Below are 27,082 nucleotides of genomic sequence, written 5' to 3' on the forward strand. Positions count from 1 at the left end.
AAGAACAGGTGCCCATTTTATATGTAAGCAAACGAGTTTTTGGTTCTCTCTTGATTTTAGCGTTGGGGTGAGATTTTTTTTTTGGTACCATAAACACATTACACGCATGTTCCGTACACAGATTTGCCCAGAAGCTCTTTTTTTTTTAGTCTTCACATTCTTATGGTAATATATGAGATTTCTCACGTGAAAACAATTACCTCTAAGCAGCTTCCTATTCTCAGCCGTTTTTAAGCGAAATTACAGTCACAAAAAAAGGCCCAACCAGAAGCCAACTGAACAGAGAAATGTTACAAAAGCGATATCATTTACGGTCTTAAAGTTCCTTTAAACTCGCATGTCTTAAGATGATTAGGTGTGACTTCACACGCGATGCATCATCCGCATTTTTACGAAAAAATGGGCATCGAAATTGTTCCTGTTACAGGCAATTTGTACACGTTTAGCTTGCAAGAGATAGTGCCAAAGATATGTTTGAGTTAGGGCTATTTTAGAAGTAAATCCTTGGTCATCCAGAAAAATCCCTTTTATGTACAGTTTTTGGCACCAAATGGAGGAAGTTCTAGATTTTTATGCAACATTTCTGGAAATCCTTGAAGAAATCAACTACTACTTCACTGTGTGCAAACAATCTAAGAAACTAAAAATTGCTTCAAGTTCTTAGAGGAAATTGAAAATTACTATCTGAAACAAGTGAAAAACGACACTTTTAGGTGCGTAAAAAAATTGAAAATTAGCTGCAATTGAAGTCGTTTTCCTAGTTTCAGGATCGTTAACTAATTTTTTTATTACTTACAGGTAGTTGAAGCCATTTTCCCTTGTTTTCAAGCAACAAAAGTCCGTTTGCAAAAACTACAATTATTTCATGAAAATTGGAAATTACGTACAGGAAATTAAGAATTACTGCCTAAAAAGAAGTGATAAAACACCTTTAAGATGCCTGAAAAAATTGAAAATTAGCTTCAATTGAAGCCATTTTCCCTTGTTTCCAAGCAACAAAAGTCCGTTTGCAAAAACTACAATTATTTCATAAAAATTGGAAATTACGTACAGGAAATTGAGAATTACTGCCTAAAAAGAAGTGATAAAACACCTTCAAGATGTATGAAAAAATTGAAAATTAGCTGCAATTGAAGTCGTTTTCCTATTTTCAGGATCATTAACTAATTTTTTTATTATTTACAGGCAGTTAAAGCCATTTTCCCTTGTTTTCAAGCAACAAAAATCCGCTTACTAAAACTTTAATTATTTGATAAAAAATAGAAAAATATACAAAAAACGCTTCCATTTGTTTTAAAAAAAATTGAAAACTCCATCATTTGCCTAAAAAATCATGGACAATGGGTTCAACCGACTGGAAGGAGGAAATCTGCTTCAAGTACTCCAAAAAAATGTGAATAAATTGACTGAAAAAAACAGTAAATTTGCTGCTTCAACTCCCTGGAAAAATGGAAAATGACTTCAAGCATGCGTTGAGGAAATCAAAACTAACTTTCAAGACGTAATCAATGTGGAATCAATTAAAGACATTTACTATTGTTTCAGGCACTTAAAGTATGAAAAAAATTACTTTAGTTATTACATTGTTACACTTTCTAAATATTTTACATAAGGTATCCAGTGGATGTTTCTGGCTTTAGGGTAGACAACCCTTATATTATGTACCTTTTGTCGTTTTTTTCCATAAAATATCAAACCGCCTAACGGCAACATATAGGTATCAAATTATCACCATACACTCGGTGTTTTTATTTATTTTCAGTCTGCTAATGAAAATTTGATACTTGGGTCAAGCTCCGGTGCGGTTTTGATTTCCTAGGGTTTCACGTGACAACCCACACGACGACGTCTTGGCGGTTTTTGAGGAAAGTATGACTCCACAGTTAATTTAATTTAAGCAATAAAGAAAAAAGATTAATATTTCATATTCTCGGCATGTATAAGTAGCACACATTATCGCTTCTTACTTTATGACAATGTTGCGTGACAAAAGTCGTTTACAGAAAAACATCTTTCGCGTTATTATTTCTATTGTTAATTTCCTGTCTAGGTACAGATTTGTGTACGGAGATAAAGGCCCCGCTCTTGTCGTGAATATTAATTGGTTTTTACAGATTTATCATTTTTTATAGGGGAAAATTTATAGAGAAAAAGTCCAGGCAACTGAGGAGACTTTCAAAGGGATCTGAAGATACTTTCAGGTCATATCAATGAAGAAAGAGCGTGCAAAATCTCTCGTGCGCAACCTAATTAAAACTGTAATTCCAAATTGTTTTTTTTTTGCCACCGAAACCACAGAAAACCCCTCCGTTTAAGGCCCTCCGCTCATTAAAATACTTCAAACCGTGTCATTTTTACATTAGCAACCGAAATAAAGAGCTCGAGGGGATCTTATGGTACCACCATCAGCCTCGAAAAGCGAGGAGGTACCCAGCGGCACCCAAAACACAATCACACATTGCACCTGCTCAAAAAAATCTCGAATAATTTAGTACCAGTCGAGATATATAATGTACGTAACGGCAGAACCGAAGGATTTTGGTTCTTAAGTAAGGGGAGCTTAAGGATCACGCGGTGGTACCAGCACCTGCCGCTGGAGCATCCGCTCTGAAATCTGGTCGAGATTTACACAACGGATCAGGGGTGGATTTAGGAGAAAGCTCCCAAAATTATTCGTTAAGAAGAAGATGATGAAACAGCGTAAGAAGAAGAAAAATAGAAGATAAAAACTTTGTGCATCAAGTAACAATAGAAGTTTTGCTTGTTAGAAATGAGAAACTTTTTAAAGGGACAGGAAATATTGAAATCGACTCTAAATGCCTGGAAAAATTGAAACATCTTTTTCCAATATGGCTTCAGTGGACTGCTGCTGATTTAAAAGCACATTTTACTAGAATTCCAGAAAAACCATAAAAGGATATGGCTTAATTGCCTCAAAAAAATTAAGAACTTCTTAAAGGCCTCGAAAACATTGACAATGTCTTCAACTGCTTGAAAATATTGAAAAACTTTCTTGAAAAATACCTTCAGTTGCCTGAAAAGTAAAGAAAATGACTTCAGGTTTTGATTTAGGAGAAACATTTGCTTCAGGGACCAGAAAAACAATAAAAGGAGGCTTTAGTTGGCTGGAAGAAATTAAAAACATGTATAGTGCCAGAAAATATTAAAAATGGCTTCGACTGCCTGGAAAAATTGAAAGATCTACTTCAAATATGGCTTCAGTTTACTTGGAAGGATCGGAACGCGACTTCAAGTGATAAACTAAAAATTGAGCCTTTGACTGCCTGGAATAAATAACGAATTACTTCCAGGCAGTTAAACAATGAACACTTTTACTCCCTGAAAACACTAGAAATGATTTCAGTTGGCTGAAAGAATGAGGAATAACATCAACTGAAGGAATTGAGGAATGCCTTCCAAGTGTCTGGAAGAAATTAAGTAATATTTCTAGGCAATTGAAACAATGCCAAAATAAAATTTCTTACAGACCATTACTGCACCATTATATTAAACTCCATTAATATAAACCTAAAGACCTAAATATGAACTAGAACTTTAAGAAAATGGCTTCAACTGTCTCGTAGCAAAAAAGAAACTTAAGTTGCCTGAAAAAAAGTAAACGGCTTAACGGCTTAAACTGCCTAAGATATTAACTTGAATTGCCTGGAAAAAATGCTTCAGAAAATTGCTTAGGTTGACTGAAAGCAATAGAAAATGCCTTTAATTGCCTGAAAGTAATCAAAAATTACCTGCTTGGAAATTAAGAATTGCTAAGTGCCCATAAAAACAAGAAACGACTGCAGGCGATTGTAGAACATTGATAATTGCTTTAGCTACTTGAAGATATTTGAAAATGGATATAATGCCTGAAAACAATAGAAAATTGGATACCTAGACATGAAAAACAACTCTAATTGGCTGGAAAAATTGCTTCAATTCTCTATAAATACCCGAAAATTGCTTCGGTTGTCTGGAAACAATAGAAAACGCTTTTAACTTAAATAAGAAAGTAGCAAAATAAGTTCAGTAGCCTGGAAAAAGTCAAGAATTTCTTCAGTCGATTGAAATTAAGGAAAAACAGCTTCGACAACCTGTAAACAAGGCTTTAATTGCCTGAAAAAAATTAGATAATTGATTCAAGGCGCCATAAAAGTAGAAAACGACTTCAGTCAATTGGAAATTGCTTTTGCAAGTGCGGATAAGGGAAAATGGATATAATTGCCTAACAACAAGAGAAAAAAGACTACCTAAAGATGAAAAACCACTTTAATTGCCTGGAAAAATTGCTTCAATTCCCTGTAAATGATAGAAAATGACTTCAACTGCCTGGAATTAATACAATACTACTTCAAGGATCTATATAGAAAAATATCAATTGTAATTTTCCGTTTTTTAAGTACTACTCAAAACAATTTTTAATTTTTTTCCAGACACTTAAAGCGTTTTTTCATTGCTTCGTCCAGGCAGTTATTTCAGGCATCCGAAGTAGTTTGCAATTCAGTACACAGAAAATAAAAAAGGATCAACTGCCTGGAACAACGAAGAAACTACTTTAAGAGCTACTTCAAGGAAACTACTTTAAATGCTTGAAAATTAGTAAAAATAGCTTCGGTACTTTCTGAAAAATACTTCAACTGCCTGGAATTAGTACAACACTACTTTAAAAAATACAGAATGACTTTAATTCTCTGAAAATAATAGAAAACGACTTCAATGGTCTGGAAAAGTAATATAAAAGGACCTGTCTATCTGAAAGTGACAGAACTACTTTAAGTGCCTAGAAAAATAGAAAACGATTTTTTATATTTACTTGGAAAACATTGAAAATTTCTTCAGTTGCCTAAATAAAATCGGAAAATAAGTGATAGTCTTCAATTGGTTGAAAATGAGTGAAAATGGCTTTAACAACCTGAAAGCAAAGCTTTAATTGTCTGAAAGAAGCCAAAAACTGCTTCAGTCAATTAGAAAACATTGAAAACAGCTTTCAGATAATAGAAACTGGTTACGATGAAAAACCACCTTAAGGGCTCATAAAACCGACTTCAATTGCCTGGAAGAAATCAAAAAAGACTTCAGTTACCTGGAGACTTATAAGCGATTCACTAGGTCCAAAACAAGAGGATTAAACAGGAACTATTCTATGAATAAATTAAGAGAGACCAACAATTTTCCCTACAACGTCCCTGTCCGAAAAACACGAATCCATCATGCAGCGCCGTGGGTGCAACAGAGATAGATCATAATCAGATCACGGTGCTCCAGTAGTATAAGATTGCATAGGAGCGCACACAGCCCGGTCAGGTAAACAAAAGCTGCCATCTCACTCGACTTCCGGTCATAATACACGTCGTTAAGAATAAGGACACCGTGGCGTAACAGTTATTTCGGAAATTAATTAAAAAGATACCTAAAGAAAATCCTTCTTGTCGGCCCATTAATCTTAAACCATCCCCTTCCTCCCTTATCTAAAGTAAAAATCGGCCGCCGAGTTCCCTCACACATAAAACAAGCCTTATCAAATTGAACAGAAATAATTCAACTATTGTTTGCCGGGGCAGTTATCCAGAAAATACGCCGGGGGATTCGCACCCTCGTCCCATAACTTTCCCTCGGTCCCTCATATACGCAAATTCTCTTTGTTTTCGCGAAATCGCCCCTACCGTACGATTTCCGATCGTAATAATTCTGAAAGATTTAAATTAGTTCGAATTTCGACGCGTCGTGAGAACTATGATTGACCCGAATAGAAAAACCCCATAAGGCAATAATTACACCATAAACAATATAATTATCATGCTTCACCCCTAATAATTCTACCTGTTCGGGTCATAAATTACTATAAAAACCTCCATCAAATAAATCGTGAGAGAATACTTTTTTATATTACACAGGTAGCCCTTGTAAGGGATGATTTAGGGTGGTAAATTCACATTTTTTTTGAAATCCTTTCGAGAAATAGAAAATCAGCTGCATAAAAAAAATAAAATGCTATTTCAAGGGAAAACATAAAATAGAAAACGAGTTCAAGGTCTCCAGGTAGTTGTAATTTTTTACATTTTCAGGCGATTTCAGTTCTTAAAGTGGTTTTCCACCTCCATTTTGCAATTTTTATTGTTTACTGGCTACCAGAGCCAGTTTCTATAATTTTTTCTTCCAGGAAATTAAAAGTGTGTTCTATTCCAGGCACTTAAAGCCATTTTTCATTGCTTCCAGGTATCTGAAGCAATAATGAAATAAACAGAAAATAAAATAAAAACAGGCTTAACTGTGTGGAAAAACCAAGGAACTACTTCAAGGGCAAACAAAAAATAGAAAAGGACTTCAAATGGTTAAAAATAAGTAAAATAACTTTTGTATTCTTAAAAAACTGCTTTAAATGCCCCTGCAAATACTAGAATAAAACTTCAAATGCCTGGAAGTAATAAAATCCTAATTCAAGAGCCTATGAGAAGTTAAAAAATGACTTTAATTGCTTCAAATTAATGGAATAATGCTTCAACTATCTAAAAGCAATAATATAACTAATTCAATGGACTTTAAGAAAAAAGAAAATGACGTTGATTGCCTGAAAATAATAGAAACTAGCTTCAACTGCCTGGAATTAATAAAACATTACTTGAAGGCCCTACAAAGAATATAAAATGACTTTAACTACCCAAAAATAATAGAAAATTACTTCAGTTGCCTAGAAGTAATAAAACCCTACCTAATGCCTACAAAATTACTTTAATTGCTTGAACATAATGGAAAAAAGCTTCAACTATCTGGAAGCAAAAAATAAATAATTAAATGGACTTTAAGAAAAAAGGAAATGACGTTGATTGCCTGAAAATAATATAAACTACCTTCAACTGCCAGGAATTAATAAAACATTACTTGAAGGCCCTACAAAAAATATAAGGGGACTTTATTTACCCAAAAATAATAGAAAATGACTTCAGTTGCCTAGAAGTAATAAAACCCTAATGCATATAAAAAATTACTTTAATTTCTTGAACATAATGGAAAAAAGCTTCAACTATCTGGAAGCAATAAAATAACTAATTCAATGGACTTTAAGAAAAACGGAAATGACGTTGATTGCCTGAAAATAATAGACATTAGCTTCAACTGCCTGGAATTAATAAAATATTACTTTAAGGGCTAATAAAAATAGAAAACTGCTGCAATCATTTAGAAAAAACTGAAAATTGCTACCGTATCTCAAAAATGATAGAAAATGGCTTTGATTACTTGAAAATGATAGAAAATAATTTCAGTTCCTTGGCTTTATTTGCCTGAAATTACTAGAAAATGGCTTCAACTGCCTGAAAGTAATAAAAGACTAGTCAAAAGCCTATAAAGAATATAAAACTACCCCAATTACTTAGAAAAAATTGAAAATTGCTTCAGTTTCAAAAATAATAGAAGATGGCTTTAGCTGCTTAAAAACAATAGACCTTTAGCATCTTTAAAATAATGACAAGCGCATCAGTTCTTTAAAAACAATGCTTCAACTGCCTGCAAATAATATAAAATAGCTTCAACTGGTTGTAAAAAAAATAAAACACCTCACTATCACGGTTTGACGAACATATGTTAAGGGAGTATCCTTAAGGGATGTTCCAAAGCGGTAAATCTCCATTTTAAAATCTCCGACTTCAAAGGGTGCATTATGTAGTAAACACCCCTCCCCCCTATTAAATTTATAGGCAAACAAACATTTAGCACCCTGTTCGGCCTCGCCGAGGAAACGATAAATCAATAAAACACCGCTACACATGCATCCCTGCATAATATATTTATCGTTCCCCCCGCGGTGGTATTCACCTTGAACCCCCCCGAAAATGCTAATCGGGCACTTTGCAACTATTAATGAAATACGTGTCCGAGTTAGTAGTTACCCTGGGAGCCACGTGCCCCTCTTTCGCACCCTTCGACCCTAAATTAACGTGTGGTTATTTAAAAAAAAAGGGGGTGGTTTTATGATATGCTTAGGTTCGGTTTTTAGAGTCCTGGAGTTTGATGATATTCAGGAAATTTTAAGGAAATATATTTTATATCTTCCAGGCAGTTGAGGGCACAGGTTGATTTGGATTTTTGCTAAGAAATCTGAACGATAAGGAGCAAATAGTTCCAAGAGTTCTCTTATTAATTTTTTAAAAACGGATGCCCTCTTATGGTGGAAAAAGGAAGGACCAGGCTTACCACGAATTTTTGAAGGCTTAAAAAATTAATCTAGTTGTCTGGAAAATGACTTTCAAGTGCCTCGAAAAATCGCATTCAGTGCCTTAAGGAAAAATTTACTTGAGTTGCCAGGAAATAATAGAAAAGGCTTTATAGCTGGATTTAGGCTTTATAGATTAGGCTTTTTAGGCTTTATAGATTGGAATAAATAGAGAATTACTCCAATTTCCTGAAATATAGAAAAATTGATTTAACTACCTAAAAAGAATGGAAAAACGACTTCAGCTGCCTGAAATTCTAGAAAGTCCAGAATGTAACAAATAAATGAAGGAGTAGTATATAAAAAGAACAAATTGCAATAAGTTTTTAAAAAATCACCTCAATTTCCTGGAAGATACAGAAAATGCTTGGAAAAACTAAAAAATTAAATAAATATAAGATGGAAAAAGGGAAAACTTAATTCAGTTTCTAGAAAACACTTAAAAATGGATTTGACCGCTTGGGTGAAATAGAAAATGACTTCAAATGCCTGGAAAAATTTACTGTAACTGCCGTAAAAAGAACGAAAACCGGATTCGACTGCCTCTAATCAAATGCCCGAAAAAGAAACAGAAATCCACTTCAATTTCCCCAAAAAAAAAGGTGAAAATTGCATCAACTGCCTGGAATGACTATTTTACTTGCCATAAATATACAGAGCATGATTGCAATTACCTGGAATAAACAGAAAATGACTGGCAAAAATAGAAAATAATCTCGACCAACTGGAATTAGGGCAAATTTACTGCAGTTTCCAGAAAATACTTGAAAATGGGTTCAACTACGCGCGAGAAATATAAAAAATGACTTCCAGTGTCTGGAAAAAAGTAAAAATTACTGTAAATGTCAGGAAAAAAGTGAAAAATTGATTTCAAGTGCCTGGAGAATTAGAAAACTCCTATGGAAAACAACCTGCGAGAGCGTGCGACCACATGGGTAAAATAGAAAATATCCCCAAATGCCTGAAAAAAAATTGAAAAGTGTAACTGGCAGAAAAAAGTGAAAACTGGATTAAAATTCCTGGAATGAACTGCCTGGAAGGAACAAAAATCCAGTTCAATTTCGAAATAAACCATATGAAGAATGGCATCAAGAGAAAATGACTTCAAGAGCCTGGAAATATCGAAAGTTACTGTAACTACGAGGAAAACAGCAAAAAATAAAAACAGCAAAGTTCAACTACCTGAAATCAACAGAAAACGACTGCTTAGCTCCGGTTTTAAAGATAAACCTTCAAAAAATTGATATTTTAAGCTACGGAGGAAATCTTTTTGGAGGAAAAACTTCGATGACTAATTGCCTCACCCCCAATAAGCCTCCCCTCTTAAACGTTTTATTCCATAGCACGAGAAAGCGAGAGCAAAAAAAAAAGAAACTTTTTCACCGAAAGAGAGACGAGAGAGCGGCATGCCGCCCGCCGCCATTCGTTTCAATAAAAGTCGGTTAAAGGGTGGCCGAGAACACGGGTCGACCAGTCACCGAAATCTGTGAATTTGATTTAAAGTCCGGGAGTTAGGAGTGTGGCGATTTCAATAAGCCCTCACCCTCCTCCCTCCGTCCCTCACACTCCTTTTACCCAAGAAGGAGTTCGAGTCTCGACTTTACCGGGAAGAAGGGTGGGGGGCACGTGCTACAAATAGCCGGTTCGCCCGTGTGACATATCTACCAACTTTTAGAGCCCTTTTGTTATTTTATAGGTTTATGAAATACGTCATGTTCAGGATATATGAATAGTACGTGTTTTTCGGGATAAGTTGTACTTAACAACCGAATTTTACTCATTGACCTGTATCTAAGAAATGGACAAGTAATGTGAGCTTTTCCAGGCAACTGTGAAACGCATATTTTACATATTTATTAAAGGGTGGAAGGAAACAGTAAATTGGTACTTTGGAAATGACTGACCAGTGTCTAGAATTAATTGGAGCGTATGCAAATTAAAGTGAATCCTCTGCTTTTTCCAGCCATTTCATTTTCTATTTTTTTCAAGGCATTTAAAACTATTTTTTTATTTTTCTAGGAAATAAAATTCCAACAGGAAAATAATTTAAATTATTGGGAAAAGTAGAAAATGATTACATGTATCTAGAATTAATTGGAATGCATGAAAATTATAGTAGCAAGTGATTTTTCAATTTTTCCAGACAACTGTAGTAATTTCTCCCATTATTCCAGGCATTTGCTTTTAATTCCCTGTAGTTGAAAGACATTTTTTATTTTTTACAGGCACATGAAGCTATTTTCAATTTTTTCCAGGCATTTCATTTTCTATTTTTTTTCTAGGAATTTAAAAATATTTTAATTGTTTTATGGATAATTGAAATAAATATTTTTGTTCAAGGCATTTAAAACAATTTTTTAATTTTTTTAGGAAATAAAATTCCAACAGGAAAATAATTTAAATTATTGGGAAAAGTAGAAAATGACTGCATGTTTCTAGAATTAATTGAAGTCAATGAAAATTATAGCAGCAAGCGATTTTTCAATTTTTTTAGGCAACAAAAGTCTCCCTGTATTCCAGGCATTGTTTTCTATTAGTTCCCTGCAATGGAAGACATTTCTTATTTTCTATAGGCACTTAAAACTCTTTTCTATTTTTTCCAAGCAAATTAATTTTATTTCTAGCATGAAAATAATTTCAATTGCCTGGAATAAGTAGAAAATGGCTGCATGTGTCTAGAATTAGTTGGAATGCATGAAAATTATAGAAGTAAGTGATTTTTCAATTTTTCCAGACAACTGGAGTAATTTCTCCCATTATTCCAGGCATTTGCTTTTAATTCCCAGTAGTTGAAAGACATATTTTATTTTTTACAGGCACATGAAGCTATTTTCAAATTTTTCCCGGCATTTAAATTTTTTATTTACCAGGAAAATAATTTCAATTGCCTTGGAGAAGTAGAGAATGGCTGCATGTGTCTAGAATAAATTAGAATGCATGAAAATTATAGTAGCAAGTGATTTTTCAATTTTTCCAGATAACTGGAGCAATTTCTCCCATTATTCCAGGCATTTGCTTTTAATTCCCTGTAGTTGAAAGACATTTTTTATTTTTTACAGGCACATGATTCTATTTTCAAATTTTTCTAGGCATTTAAATTTTATATTTACCAGAAAAAAATTTCAATTGCCTGGAAGAAGTAGAGAATGGCTGCATGTGTCTAGAATTAATTAAAATGCATGAAAATTATGAAGGTAATAAAAGCAAATGATTTTTCAATAATTCCAGGCACCTGGAGTTAATTCCCCTCAATGGAAGATATTTCTTGTTTTTTACAGGTACTTGAAGCTGTTTTCGATATTTTCCAGGCAATTAGATGTTATTTCTACTAGGAAAATCATTTCAATTTCCTGAAAGAAATAGAAAATGACTGCATGTGTCTAGAATTAATTGGAATGCATAAAAATGCAAATTATTGAATCAAGTGGTTTTTCAATTTTTCCAAACAACTCGAGTCATTTCTTCCATTATTCCAGGCATTTGCTTTTAATTCCCTGTAGTTGAAAGACATGTTTTATTTTTTACAGGCACATGAAGCTATTTTCAAATTTTTCCAGGCATTTAAATTTTATATTTACCAGGAAAATAATTTCAGTTGCCTTGGAGAAGTAGAGAATGGCTGCATATGTCTAGAATTAATTAAAATGCATGAAAATTAAGAAGGTAATAAAAGCAAATGATTTTTCAATATTTCCAGGCACCTGGTGTCATTCTCCCTTTATTCCAGGAATTTTCTTTTTTATTTCCTCGCAATGGAAGATGTTTCTCGTTTTTTACAGGTACTTGAAGCTGTTTTCGATATTTTCCAGGCAATTAGATATTATTTCTACCAGAAAAATAATTTAAATTGCCTGGAAGAAATTGAAAATGGCTGCATGTATTTAGAATTAATTGGATTGCATGAAAATTATAGTAGCAAGTGATTTTTCAATTTTTCCAGACAAGTGGAGTAATTTCTTCCATTATTCCAGGCATTTGCTTTTAATTCCCTGTAGTTGAAAGACATATTTTATTTTTTACAGGCACATGAAGCTATTTTCAAATTTTTCCAGGCATTTAAATTTTATATTTATCAAAAAAAATTATTTCAATTGCCTGGAATAAGTAGAGAATGGCTGCATGTGTCTAAAATTAATTAAAATGCATGAAAATTAAGAAGGTAATAAAAGCAAATGATTTTTCAATATTTCCAGGCACCTGGAGTCATTCTCCTTTTATTAAATAATATTTGATAACATTTAAAAAAACATTTAGGAAAATTTACTGTAAAGAAATCAAATTTGATGACACGACATGATTTTTAAATTAATTTAAAAAAATGCAACGTTGACACATGAATTTTAGTCCAGTTGCCTAGAAACAAATGAAAATAGCTATCAGCTTAGTGCATAAAAAATGGAAAGAGCCTTCAAATAAAAATTAATTAAATAAAACAATAATTTTAAATGCCTGGAAATAATGGAAAATTACTACAAATGCCTGGAAGACTTACAAAAATGATTGCATTTTGAGAAAATAGAAAATGGCGTCAAATGCCCAGAAGAAGTAAAAAAGCTGAGGCCTAAGTACAATAGACAACAGCATAATAAAGAATAATTTAGTAGAAGTGGAAAATATCTTTAAGTGCCTTGAAGTGTATGGAAAATATATCGTGAACATTTAATTAATTTCATTTAAGCTGAAGCAGTTTTCAATTTTTCCAGGCATTCGGAGTCATTTTCCACTTATTGCAGGCATTTGACATTTTGGTTTTTGGAGGTAAATTCTTGATTATTGCATGGATACTTGCTCGATTTGTAGGGAATATTGAAAACTGCTTGGAAACGACTTCAACAGCCTGCAAGAAACAAAAGTGCCTGAAAAAGGGGTACACAAAAAGACGTTGAAACCCACGTAAAATTAAACAGATAAATATAATAAACTCCGGTAAAGTCACACTGGGGAAGAAAAGGGCACCGGGAAAAGTTTCCCCAAAGAAAATTATGTGTCAGCAACTGACGACGAGACCGCCGACTAATAAAACTCGCACCTCGCGCCCCGAATAGTTTCCGGGGCCGAAATTTAAAAGTTAACCGATAACTTCCGGACCCGGAGTTTCCCAAACTGAGAGAGAGAGAGAGAGAGACGGGCAAAGTTTTTCCAAAGGATGAGATTTAAGAAATAAATTGAAAAGTTCTTTTTTTTTTGAATATATGATGGAAAAATCAATCTTTTGTTGTGTTGACATTATCAACTCGACGGCATCAACTCGTTCTTCACCGTCAGCAATTAATACAACTACATCCTCAACAAATAACGGCCTCTTCGGTTCTCACAATAACACCATAAAGGATATTGATTTCCTTTCATTTTAATTATAACCTTTCAAAAACAGCCAAGAAAACCTCATTCTTTCTCTTCTTTCACTGGGTTTCTTATTACTAATTGATGCATCTTTGTTCCGTTGCACAATTAAAAAATTTTTGTTTTTTTTTTAAATTTAAAATATTTACATCTATAGAGCGACTTCAAAAAGAAGGGGCGTCCATAAAGAGGTTTTCCGAGATCGATTTCAAAAGGAAAACAGTCGATGTTTATTGTTTAAATTGCAGCAAAAGCGGCGCTTTTTTGAACCGATAACGATTTGTTTGCTTTAGGGAGATCTTTGGATTTCCTGGATGTAATAATAGACATCAAAAATGCAGATTTTCCGTTTTTACAATAAAAACGAGGTCAAATTTCTTGGTTAATATCGATCGCTTTAGGCTAAAATGAGATTTCAATTCTAGGCACTAATAGAAGCAACTTTTCTGATTTTTGAAAATTAAAAAGTGGCTTTTAATTTTTTCCTGATGGTTGATGTAATTCTCCAATTTTTCCGACACCTGGGGTCATTGTTTTTTTTTATTCTTGGCATGGAAGAAATTTCCTAATTTTTTACAGGTACTTTTTTTTCCACTTAAGGTCTTTTTCTGTATATTCCAGGCAATTAGACTAAATAAAAAAACGTCTAGACTAAAATAAAGTGTATGGAAATTATTTTCTGTAAACTTATACTCGAATCGGTTGAAGCAATTATTTCCAGGAACTCCCAGTCATTTTCAATTTTTCCAGGCACTACATCAACCAGTTTTTTTAATTTATTACAGGCAACTTAAGCAATTTCTTATATTTTTACAATTATTAGAGGCAGTTGAAAATATTTTCCATTAATTTTTTGCCTGAGATGTTAATGAAAAAACAATAGAAAATTACTTTAGTTAACTAAAATTAATTATAGTGGTGAGTAGGTAATAGTAGTGAGTTTTTTTTTTCAGTCACTTAAAGCTACTTTCAATTTTTTTCAGGTAATACAATTTTATTTCTACCAGGAAAATCATTTCAACTTGTAAAAATTGTGTATAGAAAATTTAATTTATCCAGGCACTTAAAGTGGCTTTCCACTTATTCTAGGCTTTTGAAGATTTGATTTTAGAAGTGAATGTTTGATTACTGCATAAACACTCTGCCAATTGTTGGGAAACCAAAGAAGTGCCTGGAAAACATAATAAACATCTACTATTGAGTAAAAGGATAAAGAAAACGACTTTAACAGCCTGTAAGAGATGTAAAAAAATTTATTGTAAAATTGATTGTACGATAAGAATAATAGGAAATTGTTTTTAAAAGCCTGGAAAAATAAAAATATGACTTCAAGGAGCTTGAAAAAAAAAATAATAAAAAATTACTTCACCTCTCTAAAAACACACAAAAAAACGGCTTTAAGTGCCTGGAAAAATTAAAACGTCAAATATATAAAAAAAAATAAAATTAAAAATTTATCAATGTCCCGAAAGCAATAGAAAATGGTTTCAGAAGCCTGGAGTGCCTGGAGAAACAGGGAGGTGACTAGAACAGCCTGGAAGAAATAATAAAAAAGTGCCTGGAAAATTAGAAAATTCGGTTTATTGCAACATGCATTGCTTATAAAATGAATATGACATTTTTATATAAAACAATAAAAAAAAGTAACAAAAGAAGAAAAATTGAATTTTCAGGAAATGTCCCGGATCTTCCAAAGCTGACTAAACAAATCCAAAAATATTACGACATGAATTGCAATAAAATTATTAGTCACCCCCCCTATAGGCTTTTCCCGAACGTAATGCACACAAGGGCCCACCCTAAGGGTGCGGATTCATGTCTGCACCCCCAAACTAATAAATTAGTCGGTATAGAGCAGATAAAAATTCGAGTTAGTCAGTCAAAACCATAGAAGGCCCGAGGGAGAAAAATTTCTTTGGGGTGCCGTACAGGGGCGCACATAAAAAAAAATGCCATAAGAGAACTTTCAACTTATTGACGGGGGGTTCTACACCACTGGACTAAGTTAGTATGTGTGACCGCCTGTATCGTGCAGATATCCATTTTGCTTTTACGATGACTTACAAGAGATAAGGAGTGTTAAATTAAGAACGAGAGGGGGGACGAAAATGTCGTGTCGGCTTTTCGCGACTGTCATAAGCAGCCATAGAGCGAGATTAAAAGAGGGGCCCAACACTATTTTTTTTTTTATTTATTTTTATGTCACACATGTGGGCCTTAAAGGGGATTTTTCGTCACAAGTTTTAATTGAATTACGTTTTTTTAGGGTTCAAGGGTAGATACTTAAAGAGTCGAACAGGGCAACAAACTTTAAAAAAAATTAATGATCATAACTTCTGAATAAGGTATTAAATGTCGTTATCAGGTTTGGCAACGTAGCAGTTATGAAAACTTGTCAGTATTGACGGACTACATTTAAACACAATTTCAGAAATGTCATAGTAAATGCGAACTATTGTAAGTTTTTAAAAAATGCACGGTTGTCACATCAAGTTGAGCAGTTCGATGAAATGTTGTATAATTGCTGTACATTTAAATATAAAAAACCGCTGTTATAATACAATTCATATACAGGACGAGAATATTACAATAATTTGTTGATTGTACCAGTAGAAAACCTGAAAATAAATATCTGTCAATACTGTCGAAGATGTCAAGTCAAATGTCAAACTAGCGCGCCACCTGCTACTGCTGTCAGATTTTTAAAAAATACAACGTTGTCATATGTTGTTGAGCAAATAGATAAAATTTAAAAAAGTATTTTGCAAAGTTTACTGTAAAAAAAACATATCTGACAACACAGCCTAATTATCAAATTTAAAAAAATAAATCAATATTTTCAAAGCTGTCAAATAAAGTTTAAAAAAATGCAACGCTGTCATATGAATTTTAGCAAATAGATAATATTTTTAACAAAATTTTGCAAAGTTTACTGTAAAAAAAAACAAATCTGACAACACGGCATGATTATTAAATTAATTTTAAAAAATGCAACGTTGACACATAATTTTTAGTAAATGGATAATGTTTAAAAAATGTTTTGGAAAAAGCTGACAATACAGCATAATCGTTAATTTAATTTAAATAAAATCAATAATGTCAAATACAAAAATTTTTGAAAAAACTGTCAATGGTATCAAATGAAATTTAAAAAATGCAACGTTGTCAAATTAATTTTAGCAAGTAGCAAATATTAAAAAAAATATGAAATGCAAATGAATGATATCTAAAAAAAACCATTTACAAAGTTGTAAAAAAAAGAAATCTGACAACACAGCATAAGTATTAAATTCATTTTAAAAAATAAATCAACAATATCAAATACTGAAAATTGGAAAAACTGTCAAAGATGTCAAATGAAATTTAAAAAAATGCAACATTGTCATATAAATTTTAGCAAATGGATATAGTACTAAAAAAATATTTTGCAAAGTTTATTGAAAAAAAACAGAAATCTGACATTACAGCATAATATTTAAATTAATTTAATGATTAATAGAACAAAGATGTCAAATATAAAAATTTGGAACAACTGTCAAAAATGCTAAATAAAATTTTAAAAAAATGCAACGTTGTCACATGAATTTTAGCAAGTGGATATTATTAAAAAAAAAATATTTTGCATAGTTTCCTGTAAAGATAACAAATCTGGCAACACAGCATAATTATTAAATTAATTTAAAAAAATAAATCAACAATATCAAATACTGAAATTTGGAAAAACTGTCAAAGATGTCAAATGAAATTTAAAAAAATTCAACGTTGTCAAATTAATTTTAGCAAGTGGATAATATTAAAAAAAATATTTTGAAAAGTTTGTTGTAAAAAAAAAACAAATCTGGCAATACAGCATAATTATTGAATTAATTAAAGAAAAATAAATCAATAAAATCAAATACTAAAATTTGGAAAAACTGTCAAAGATGTCAAATGAAAATTTTAAATATGCAACATTGTCATATAGATTTTAGCAAATGGATAGCATTTAAAAAAATAATTGCAGAGTTTGCTTTAAAAAAAACAACTGTGACAACACGGCATAATTATTAAATTAATTTAAAAAAATATATTAATAATATAAAATATAAAAAATTGGAAACCCTATCAAAGATGTCAATTGAAATTTTAACAAATGCAACGTTGTCAGATGAATTTTAGTAAAAGGATAATAGTTAAACAAATATTTTGCAAAGTTGACTGTAAAAAACAAATCTGGCAACACAGCATAATTATTAAATTAATTAAAAAAAAATAAATCAATAAAATCAAACACTAAAATTTGAAAAAACTGTTAAAGATGTCAAATGAAATTTTTGAAAAATGCAACATTGTCAAATTAATTTTAGCAAGTGGATAATATTAAAAAAAATATTTTGCAAAGTTTGCTGTTAAAAAAACAAATCTGACAGCAGAGCATAATTATTAAATTAATTTAAAGAAATACCTAAATTAATAATGTAAAATATAAAAAATTGGAAACCCTGTCAAAGGTGTCAAATGAAATTTTAAAAAATGCAACGTTGTCAGAGGAATTTTAGTAAAAGGATAATTAAAAAAAATATTTTGCAAAGTCTCCTGCAAAAAAAAAACAAATCTGGCAACCCAGCATGTTTATTAAATTAATTAAAAAAAAATAATTCAATAATATCCAATACTAAAACATGGAAGAACTGTCAAAGATGTCAAATGAAATTTAAAAAAATGCAACATTGTCATATAAATTTAAGCAAATGGGTAATAATTTAACTGTCAAAGATATCAAATGAAATTTAAAAAATTCAACGTTGTCAAATTAAGTTTAGCAAGTGGATAATATTAAAAAAAATATTTTGAAAAGTTCGCTGTAAAAAAAACCAATCTGGCAACAGGGCATAATTATTAAATTAATTTAAAAAAATATATTAATAATGTCAATTATAAAAAATTGGAAACCCTGGCAAAGGTGTCAAATGAAATTTAAAAAAATACAACGTTGTCAGATGAATTTTAGTAAAAGGATAATTAAAAAAATATTTTGCAAAATTTACTGTAAAAAAACAGATCTGGTAACACCGCATATTTATAAAATTAATTAAAAAAAAATAAATTAGTAATGTCAAATAGAAAAAATTGAAAAAACTGTCAAAGATGTCAAATGAAATTTAGAAAAATGCAACGTTGTCACATGAATTTTAGCAAGTAGATATTATTAAAACAATATTTTGCAAAGTTTACTGAAAAAAAAATTAATCTGGCAAAACAGCATAGTTATTAAATTTATTTAAAAAATAAATAAATAAATAATGTTAAAGGTAGGAAATTGCAAAAACTGTCAAAGATTTCAAATGAAATTTTAAAGAATACAACGTTGTCACATACAATTTAGCAAATAGGTAATATCAATCCGGCAACACATCATTATTAAATTAATTAAAAAAAAATAAATAAATAATACCAAATATAAAAAATTGAAAAAACTGTCAAAGATAGATGTCGAATGAAATTTAAAAATATGCGTCAGATGTAACGATGTCAGATGTATTTTAGTAAGTGGGTTATAATTAGAAAAATATTTTGCAAAGTTTACTACAAAAAAAAGGAAATCTGACAACACGGCATAAAACTAAATTAATTTCAAAAAAATAAATTAATGTCAAATATTAAAATTTGGAAAAACTGTCAAAAATATGAAGTGCAATGTCAAACAAATGCACTTTAAAAAATCTGACAGCATAGTTTAAAATTTAAAAAAAATATTAAAAAAAATTAAAATGTGTCAAAATATTTTAGAAAAAAAAATAAAGAAGAACCTCGTATACTTGTTAAAACAAATCAGCTAATTTTATTTGTAATAGTTTGACAAGTGACAGATGACATCTGTCAAACTGTTTGATTGACAACAGTGACCATATATGCCTTCTATAAGCGCTACGGTTTTATTTAATGTCAATTATTTAACCTTAATGCAGATAAAAACTATATATAGTCACACCACCATAAACCAAGCCATTGACAGATTAACAGATATGAGCAATAAACGTCAAATATTTTCAAAAGGGACACCAATTAAAAAAATGAGCCAATAAAACAATAACCAAATCGAGCCAACCTGAAAAGGAAATAGAATTCATCTGACAACATCGCTAAAAAAATTAAAACACGTCGAATCGAAAAATATCCGACAACAGCGCTGATGATGTCAACCGAAATATCTCGAACCAAAAAGAAGTACTGCGTCACAAGCGCTGTTGTCGGTGTTGAAAAAATTGCGAGGTTGCCACATAAAATTCTAGAAAATGGGAGAATGGGAAGAAAAAAAACACAATTCAAACTTTATTATAATAAATCAGGCCCAATTCAATTAAATTTTCAAAAAATAAATCAACATTTGAAATTTTTTTTTGAAAAAAATTTCCTACCTTAAAGCTGGATCGGCCCTTCTAGCGACCATATCAGTCATAAGGTCGCAGAGGGATCAGGATCAACGGACGTACGAAAGCCCATACACGAACGCACCGCGAAATTCGGCGACGATTTTCCACTTTTTCCGCGATTTAAAGTAAAATTCCGACTTTTCCCGATAAATCGTTTCACGATGAAGCGCGTCGCACGCGTAACCGAACCTCGAATAAAATTAAAATATTTATAAAGACGCAATTTAGCGCAAAGAATGCGGCCCGGCTCTCGGCATTGTTTATGTTAACGCTCCATAGGGCGAATTCTTTCGCAAAAAAAAACGCGTGTTTGTACGATTTTATCGATTTTATGCATACGATGGTACTGTACTGGATGTTTTAAAATAAAATAATTTAAAAATAATATTATGATATTATATGGGCCTAATTATTTAGGGGAAAGAGGTTTAAGCCCTAAAATGCAATAGCCCTTATGCTAAAAATATTTATATTGTATTATACATAGGAAGTCTGAAAAATCTCATTTAAAAATGGTTGTTTTTTTATGCCCAAATAAAAAATAGGGACTTTTTGGTATTTTTATGTAAAAAAAAATAAATAAAAAGTCGCATAAAAGTCGAGGAAATTGCGAAAAGCCGATAATTACAAATATGAGTTTTCCTCGAAACATACGTGAGATTTAATTTTTATTATTTCGGCAACGTTTACCCCATTGAAAAGCCAATTGAAAAGCTTATTAACGTTTTTTTGGAAAACTAACAGAACACGAGTTATTCAAGTGTTTCCACTTGGCCTCGAAATTTAAAAAATTGAAAAAATTATCAGAATCAATAAAATCTATTTTCCAAATGTTTCTTTGTATAAAAAAAAATACATTTTAAAGCAAAAGGTTAAAAAACCTTTGACAAATTTATTAAAATTAAATTTAATTTTTTTATGCCAAACGTAAAAGTGTAGCAGCGAAATGCTTTAAGCAAAAGTTGTCTGGAATAATCAGTGGTATCCAAAAGTGAAAAAAAATCAGCACCACCTGGCACAGAATTTGAGAAAATGGCGAAAAACCTAGAACCATAAACACCCACTTTTCTCAGGCCTTTTGGGGAAACTTTAACTTTTTATTTTTCTAATGTGTACTACCAAAGAAGCCCAATTAAAAAGGTTAGTAAAATTTTTCTCGGAAAATTAAGGGAGAGCGAGTTATTTGGGTTCTTTTCAAATTTTGGGGTAGGGTTACAGACTTAACAGCTTTCAATAAAAGAGAACCGTGAAAATTCATAAGTTAGGAGCTCTTTTATTAAATTACTACTAGCAAATCACAGGGTGCTGGAGAAGTCCTAGGTAATTTCCTTCATATCTGCACTTTGAGTATTCAGATTACACTGTTTTTTATCTTCAAAGTTTCTCAGAAGTATTTTATAGCGTTCAATAAAAGAACCATGAAAATTCATCAATTGGAAGCTCTTTTATTAAATTACTACTTACAAATCACAGGTAATTTCCTTCATATCTTCACTTCACTCTGATTTTTATCCTAAAAGTTTCTCTGAAGTATTCTACAGCTTCCAATGAAGGAACCATGAAAATTCATCAGTTGAGATCTCTTTTATTGAATTACTACTTGCAAATCACTGGGTACTGGAAAAGACCTAGGCAATTTCCTTCATATATTTACTTTGAATATTCAGATCACTCTGATTTTTATCTTAAAAGTTTCTCTGAAGTATTCTACAGCTTCCAATGAAGGAACCATGAAAATTCATCAGTTGAGAGCTCTTTTATTGAATTACTACTTGCAAATCTTAGGGTACTAGAGAAGTCCTAGGTAATTTCCTTCATATCTTCACTATAAGTATTCAGATAACTCTGATTTTTGTCTTAAAAGTTTCTCAGAAGTATTCTACAGCTTCCAATGAAGGAACCATGAAAATTCATCAGTTGAGAGCTCTTTTATTAAATTACTACTTGCAAATCACAGGGTGCTGGCGAAGTCCTAGGTAATTTCCGTCATGTCTTCACTATAAGTATTCAGATAACTCTGTTTTTTGTCTTAAAAGTTTCTCAGAAGTATTCTACAGCTTCCAATGAAGGAACCATGAAAATTCATCAGTTGAGATCTCTTTTATTGAATTACTACTTGCAAATCACAGGGTACTGGAGAAGTCCTAGGTAATTTCCTTCATATCTTTACTATAAGTATTCAGATCACTCTGATTTTTATCTTAAAAGTTTCTCTGAAGTATTCTACAGCTTCCAATAAAAGAACCATGAAAATTCATCAGTTAGGAGCTGTTATATTGAATTACTACTTGCAAATCACAGGGTACTGGAGAAGTCCTAGGTAATTTCCTTCATATCTTTACTATAAGTATTCAGATCACTCTGATTTTTATCTTAAAAGTTTCTCTGAAGTATTCTACAGCTTCCAATAAAAGAACCATGAAAATTCATCAGTTAGGAGCTGTTATATTGAATTACTACTTGCAAATCACAGGGTACTGGAGAAGTCCTAGGTAATTTCCTTCATATCTTTACTATAAGTATTCAGATCACTCTGATTTTTATCTTAAAAGTTTCTCTGAAGTATTCTACAGCTTCCAATAAAAGAACCATGAAAATTCATCAGTTAGGAGCTGTTATATTGAATTACTACTTGCAAATCACAGGGTACTAGAGAAGTCCTAGGTAATTTCCTTCATATATGCACTTTGAGTGTTCAAATCACTCTGATTTTTAACTTAAAAGTTTCTCAGAAGTATTCTACAGCTTCCAATGAAGGAACCATGAAAATTTATCAGTTAGGAGCTATTATATTTAATTTTTTTAAAATCACGTTTAGGGTTCAGGTGCTAACCAAGAAACCCCTGATAACTTTCCTCATAAATTCACTTCTACTGCTCAGATCACTCTGATTTTTGCTTTGAAAGTTTACTTGAAGTATTTTACAGCTTCCAATGAAAGAACCATTAAAACTCACCGATTAGAAGCTTTTTAAAAGTCCCTAGTCATTTCCTCTATTAATTCATGAAACAATTAATGATAATATATTATCAAAATTATGTTTTATTCTTTTTTATGGAAAACCTAAAGATGTGACAGTAAAAGGCTTTATATACAGTTAAAAAACTTTTTAAAGGTTTTACAGGATTTTCTTGCCTAATTTATGTTTGCCTTGAATTTTCTGAAAGAAAACTGTGTTTTAATTTACTATGGTAGTTTTCTTTCAGAAAATTCAAGGCAAACATAAATAAGGCAAGAAAACCCTGTAAAACCTTTAAAAAGTTCTTTGGTTTACTCTATTTTCACGAAAATTGAACCAAAACCGGAGGCCAATTTTTGAAAAATTTGCGTAATTCATCTCCTGTTGGTTTTCGATGTTCATTGGTCGGTTTCTAGCAATTTCCTTGAATTTTACAATAGATTAGAGAGTTTGGATACATTTTATTGTTCTACACAATTTTTACATAAAGCATAATCCTGTCAGACTTTTACTTTTTGTATAAATAAATTAAGTTATTATTTTATAAAATTTTCATGGAACCTCCCTTGACATCTTTTAAATTTTAGGCTGAAAAATCGAAAAACTTAAATAACTTCTTTGACATTAGTTCTTTGAAAAAATTGGTAATTACCTAAGTTTTAATTGGGTTTCTCAAATACTATACGATGCAAAAAATTAAAGAATAAATGTTCCCAAAAGGCCTGAAAAAAATCGATGTTTATAATTTGCAGTTTTCCGTTATTTTCTCGACTTCTGTGATAGGTAGAGCTTTGACACTTTCGGATACCCCTAATTATTCCCCAAATTTTTTGTATAAAGCCTTTTACTATCACATCTTTAAATTTTTCATAAAAAAAATTAAATATAATTTTGATAATATTTTCATTAATTGTTTCATGAAGTAATGGAGGAAATGACTAGGGATTTATTATAATTTTATAAAAAAGCTTCTAGCCAGTGAGTTTTAATGGTTCTTTCATTGGAAGCTGTAAAATACTTTAAGTAAACTTTCAAAGCAAAAATCAGAGTGATCTGAGCAGTAAAAGTGAATTTATGAGGAAAGTTATCAGGGGTTTCCTGGTTAGCACCTGAACCCTAAACGTGATTTTCAAAAAATTACATATAACAGCTCCTAACTGATGAATTTTCATGGTTCCTTCATTGGAAGCTGTAGAATACTTCAGCGAAGCCTTTAAGATAAAAATCAGAGTGATTGAATATTCAAAGTGAATATATGAAGGAGATTACCTAGGACTTCTCCAGCACCCTGTGATTTGCAAGTAGTTATTTATTAAAAGAGCTCTCAACTGATGAATTTTAATGGTTCCTTCATTGGAAGCTGTAGAATATTTTAGAGAAATTTTTAAGACAAAAATTAGAGTTATCTGAATACTTATAGTGAAGACATGAAGGAAATTACCTAGGACTTCTCTAGTACCCTGTGATTTGCAAGTAGTAATTTAATAAAAGAGCTCCTAACTGATGAATTTTCATGGTTCTTTTATTGAAAGCTGTTAAGTCTGTAACCCTACCCCAAAATATGAAGAACCCAAATAACTCGCTCTCCGTTAATTTTCCTAGAAAAATGTTAATAACATTTTTAATTGGGCTCCTTTGGTAGTACCCAATACAAAAATAAAAAGTTAAAATTTCCCCAAAAGGCCTGAGGAAAATGGGTGTTTATGATTCTAGGTTTTTCGCCATTTGCTCGAATTCTGTGCTAGGTAGTGCTGATTTTTTTTCACTTTTGGACACCCCTGATTATTCCAGACAATTTTTGCTTAAAGCATTTCGCTGCTACACTTTTAGGTTTGGCATAAAAAAATTAAATTCAATTTAACTACATTTGTCAAGGGTTTTTTCTTGAGACGTGAAATTTTCAAATTAAAAAAAAAACTGTTGCTTTAAAATGTATATTTTTTTTTATACAAAGAAACATTTGGAAAAGAGATTTTATTGTTTCTGACATATTTTTTAATTTTTAAAATTTCGAGGTCAAGTGGAAACACTTGAATAACTCGTGTCCTGTTCGTTTTCCAAAAAAACGGTAAAAAGCTTTTCAATTGGCTTTTCAATGGGGTAAACGTTGCCGAAATAATAAAAATTAAATTTCCCATGTGTTTCGAGGAAAACTCATATTTGTAATTATCGGCTTTTCGAAATTTCCTCGACTTTTTATTATTTTTTTTTTACATAAAAATTCAAAAAGTTCCTATTTTTTATTTATTTAAAAAAATCCTAAAAAAAAACAACCATTTTTGAGGGAGATTTTTCACACCTATGTATACAATTAAAGGATTTTTAGCATAAGCGCTATTGCATTTTAGGGCTTAAACTTAAATAGAAAAAATGTATTTCTATTTATTTATTTATTTATTTATTCATTTGTCAAGGGACAATCAGCCCAATACATAACAATAAGATATAAATAAAAGTAAATTAACCGAACCTAACGCCAAATATTTTATAACAACAGTAACCCAAGGAGCTACATTTTAATCCCCTGTTCAAGAAACTCAGAACAACAACAATAGGAAAAATATAATAGTTCAATGAAGCTTAATAGGAACTCTATATCACACTGCTTAGTAACTTCCTCAAAAACTGATTTCATCCTTCAAAGCAGTCTAGCTGAGCTGATTAACGGTGAGCTAGTTTGCTGACTTTAGGAACGTGTTTGAGGAGTATATCAGAAGATATATTATTCAAGTGGAGATCGTCATAAAAGACCAAACATGATCTGAAGACTAAGAAGATGTAGTTCACTGTCAAATTCTTCCTAAACTATAGGTAAATGACTATTACTCTTCAAAAGCAATATACCTCAAAAAACTTGTGCCGGACTTGTTCGAGGTGAAGACAAACCAGAATACAGTAAAGTAGTTTTGTGGAATTTAATTTGAAAATCTCTGGTGCATCTGCTGATGATACCCAACATGTGTAGAGACTTTGATACAGCCTGGACATAAGATGAAGAGGAAAAACTAACCTGGGAGTTCGATATAATACCCAGATCCTTCACACTAGTGACAACTTCCCAAGAAGTAAGAAGGAAATTTTAATTCCAAAGAAACCAAAGAAGTTTATTACTTTTATTAAGTGAGTTTAGCTTCATTGGACCTAGAATAAAAAATTCACTTAAAAAACTGGATAATAATCCAATGCAAGAGCTAAATAATTACGGGAAGCCCTTCATACTACCTGGTAGATAAAGAAAAACATAACCGAACTTTTATCAGGCCACGTATAAATACCTAAACACTAAACAACCCCTTCAATTATTACGTTATCATCCCCCCCGGGAGCCGTATGTATAAGCCGGTCACGTTCCCCATTAAATAAAACTATCGGGGTTTCCCGAATTGGAACGGTGGACTCCCATTTCCAGCTGTCCCATAAAGCAGGAGGACACTCCGCCATAGCAAATAGTCTTCCATCAATAATTGAAAAGCGGCCATGCATGCCGTTTACTCAGATATAACTAATATAAGACAATTTATGCCGATAAATGTCTTGCTATAGAGGTTCTATAGCGGATTTCCGACCCCCTATCTTCTGTGATTTATATCGAAATACCGGATTATTAAGGGTCTGGATACTTAATAAAATATCCATTTACTAATTTGGGCACCATATGGCAATAGTGCACCTGGTCGCTAGACAGAATATATTTAAGCGTCAAGTAGAAATCATGAGTGAGAGCTTTCAAAGAGGAAAACTAGCGACCAAAGACTTTGGATCGTCACCTTTCACTCACTCCTTACACGTGGTTGTTCTTTGTCCTTTTCTATTTTTCCAAAACGATTCCCAGACTACGTCCTACTTTTTGAACCAACCAGAAGAGAAGAAGACCTGAGACTTTACCGGAGTTCTTGATGTATGACCTGGAAATAACCGGCGTTCAGCGCCATCTCTTGGTGGCTGATTGTGACCCAATCAAATCGGTAAAAATGAATCAATTCTGCAACTAACGCACCTTTATTTAACGAGAACGAGTCTACAATTAAACCTGAGGCCGCGTATTAATTAAAATATCGGATACGGCGGTAGCGACAATTTTTATGGTAATAACCGATAGTCATAGCCGGGGTAATTACAAATTACCTAACACCGATTTTCGCGCTATTTATCCAGAACGAA

At 31.7% G+C, this 27,082-nt stretch overlaps 1 long non-coding RNA gene across 1 annotated transcript in view; it reads right to left on the reverse strand.

The window, feature by feature from the left end:
• The window catches only part of LOC126747454 (uncharacterized), a 35,843-nt gene extending 15,708 nt beyond the window's left edge, over positions 1–20,135 (reverse strand). The window contains exon 1 of the long non-coding RNA XR_007664207.1: positions 19,948–20,135. This is a non-coding gene — a long non-coding RNA (uncharacterized LOC126747454). The remainder of the gene's footprint in view (positions 1–19,947) is intronic.
• Positions 20,136–27,082: the final 6,947 nt, after the last annotated feature.

The sequence above is a fragment of the Anthonomus grandis genome, chromosome 19, assembly GCF_022605725.1.
Source record: "Anthonomus grandis grandis chromosome 19, icAntGran1.3, whole genome shotgun sequence".
Taxonomy (NCBI): domain Eukaryota; kingdom Metazoa; phylum Arthropoda; class Insecta; order Coleoptera; family Curculionidae; genus Anthonomus; species Anthonomus grandis.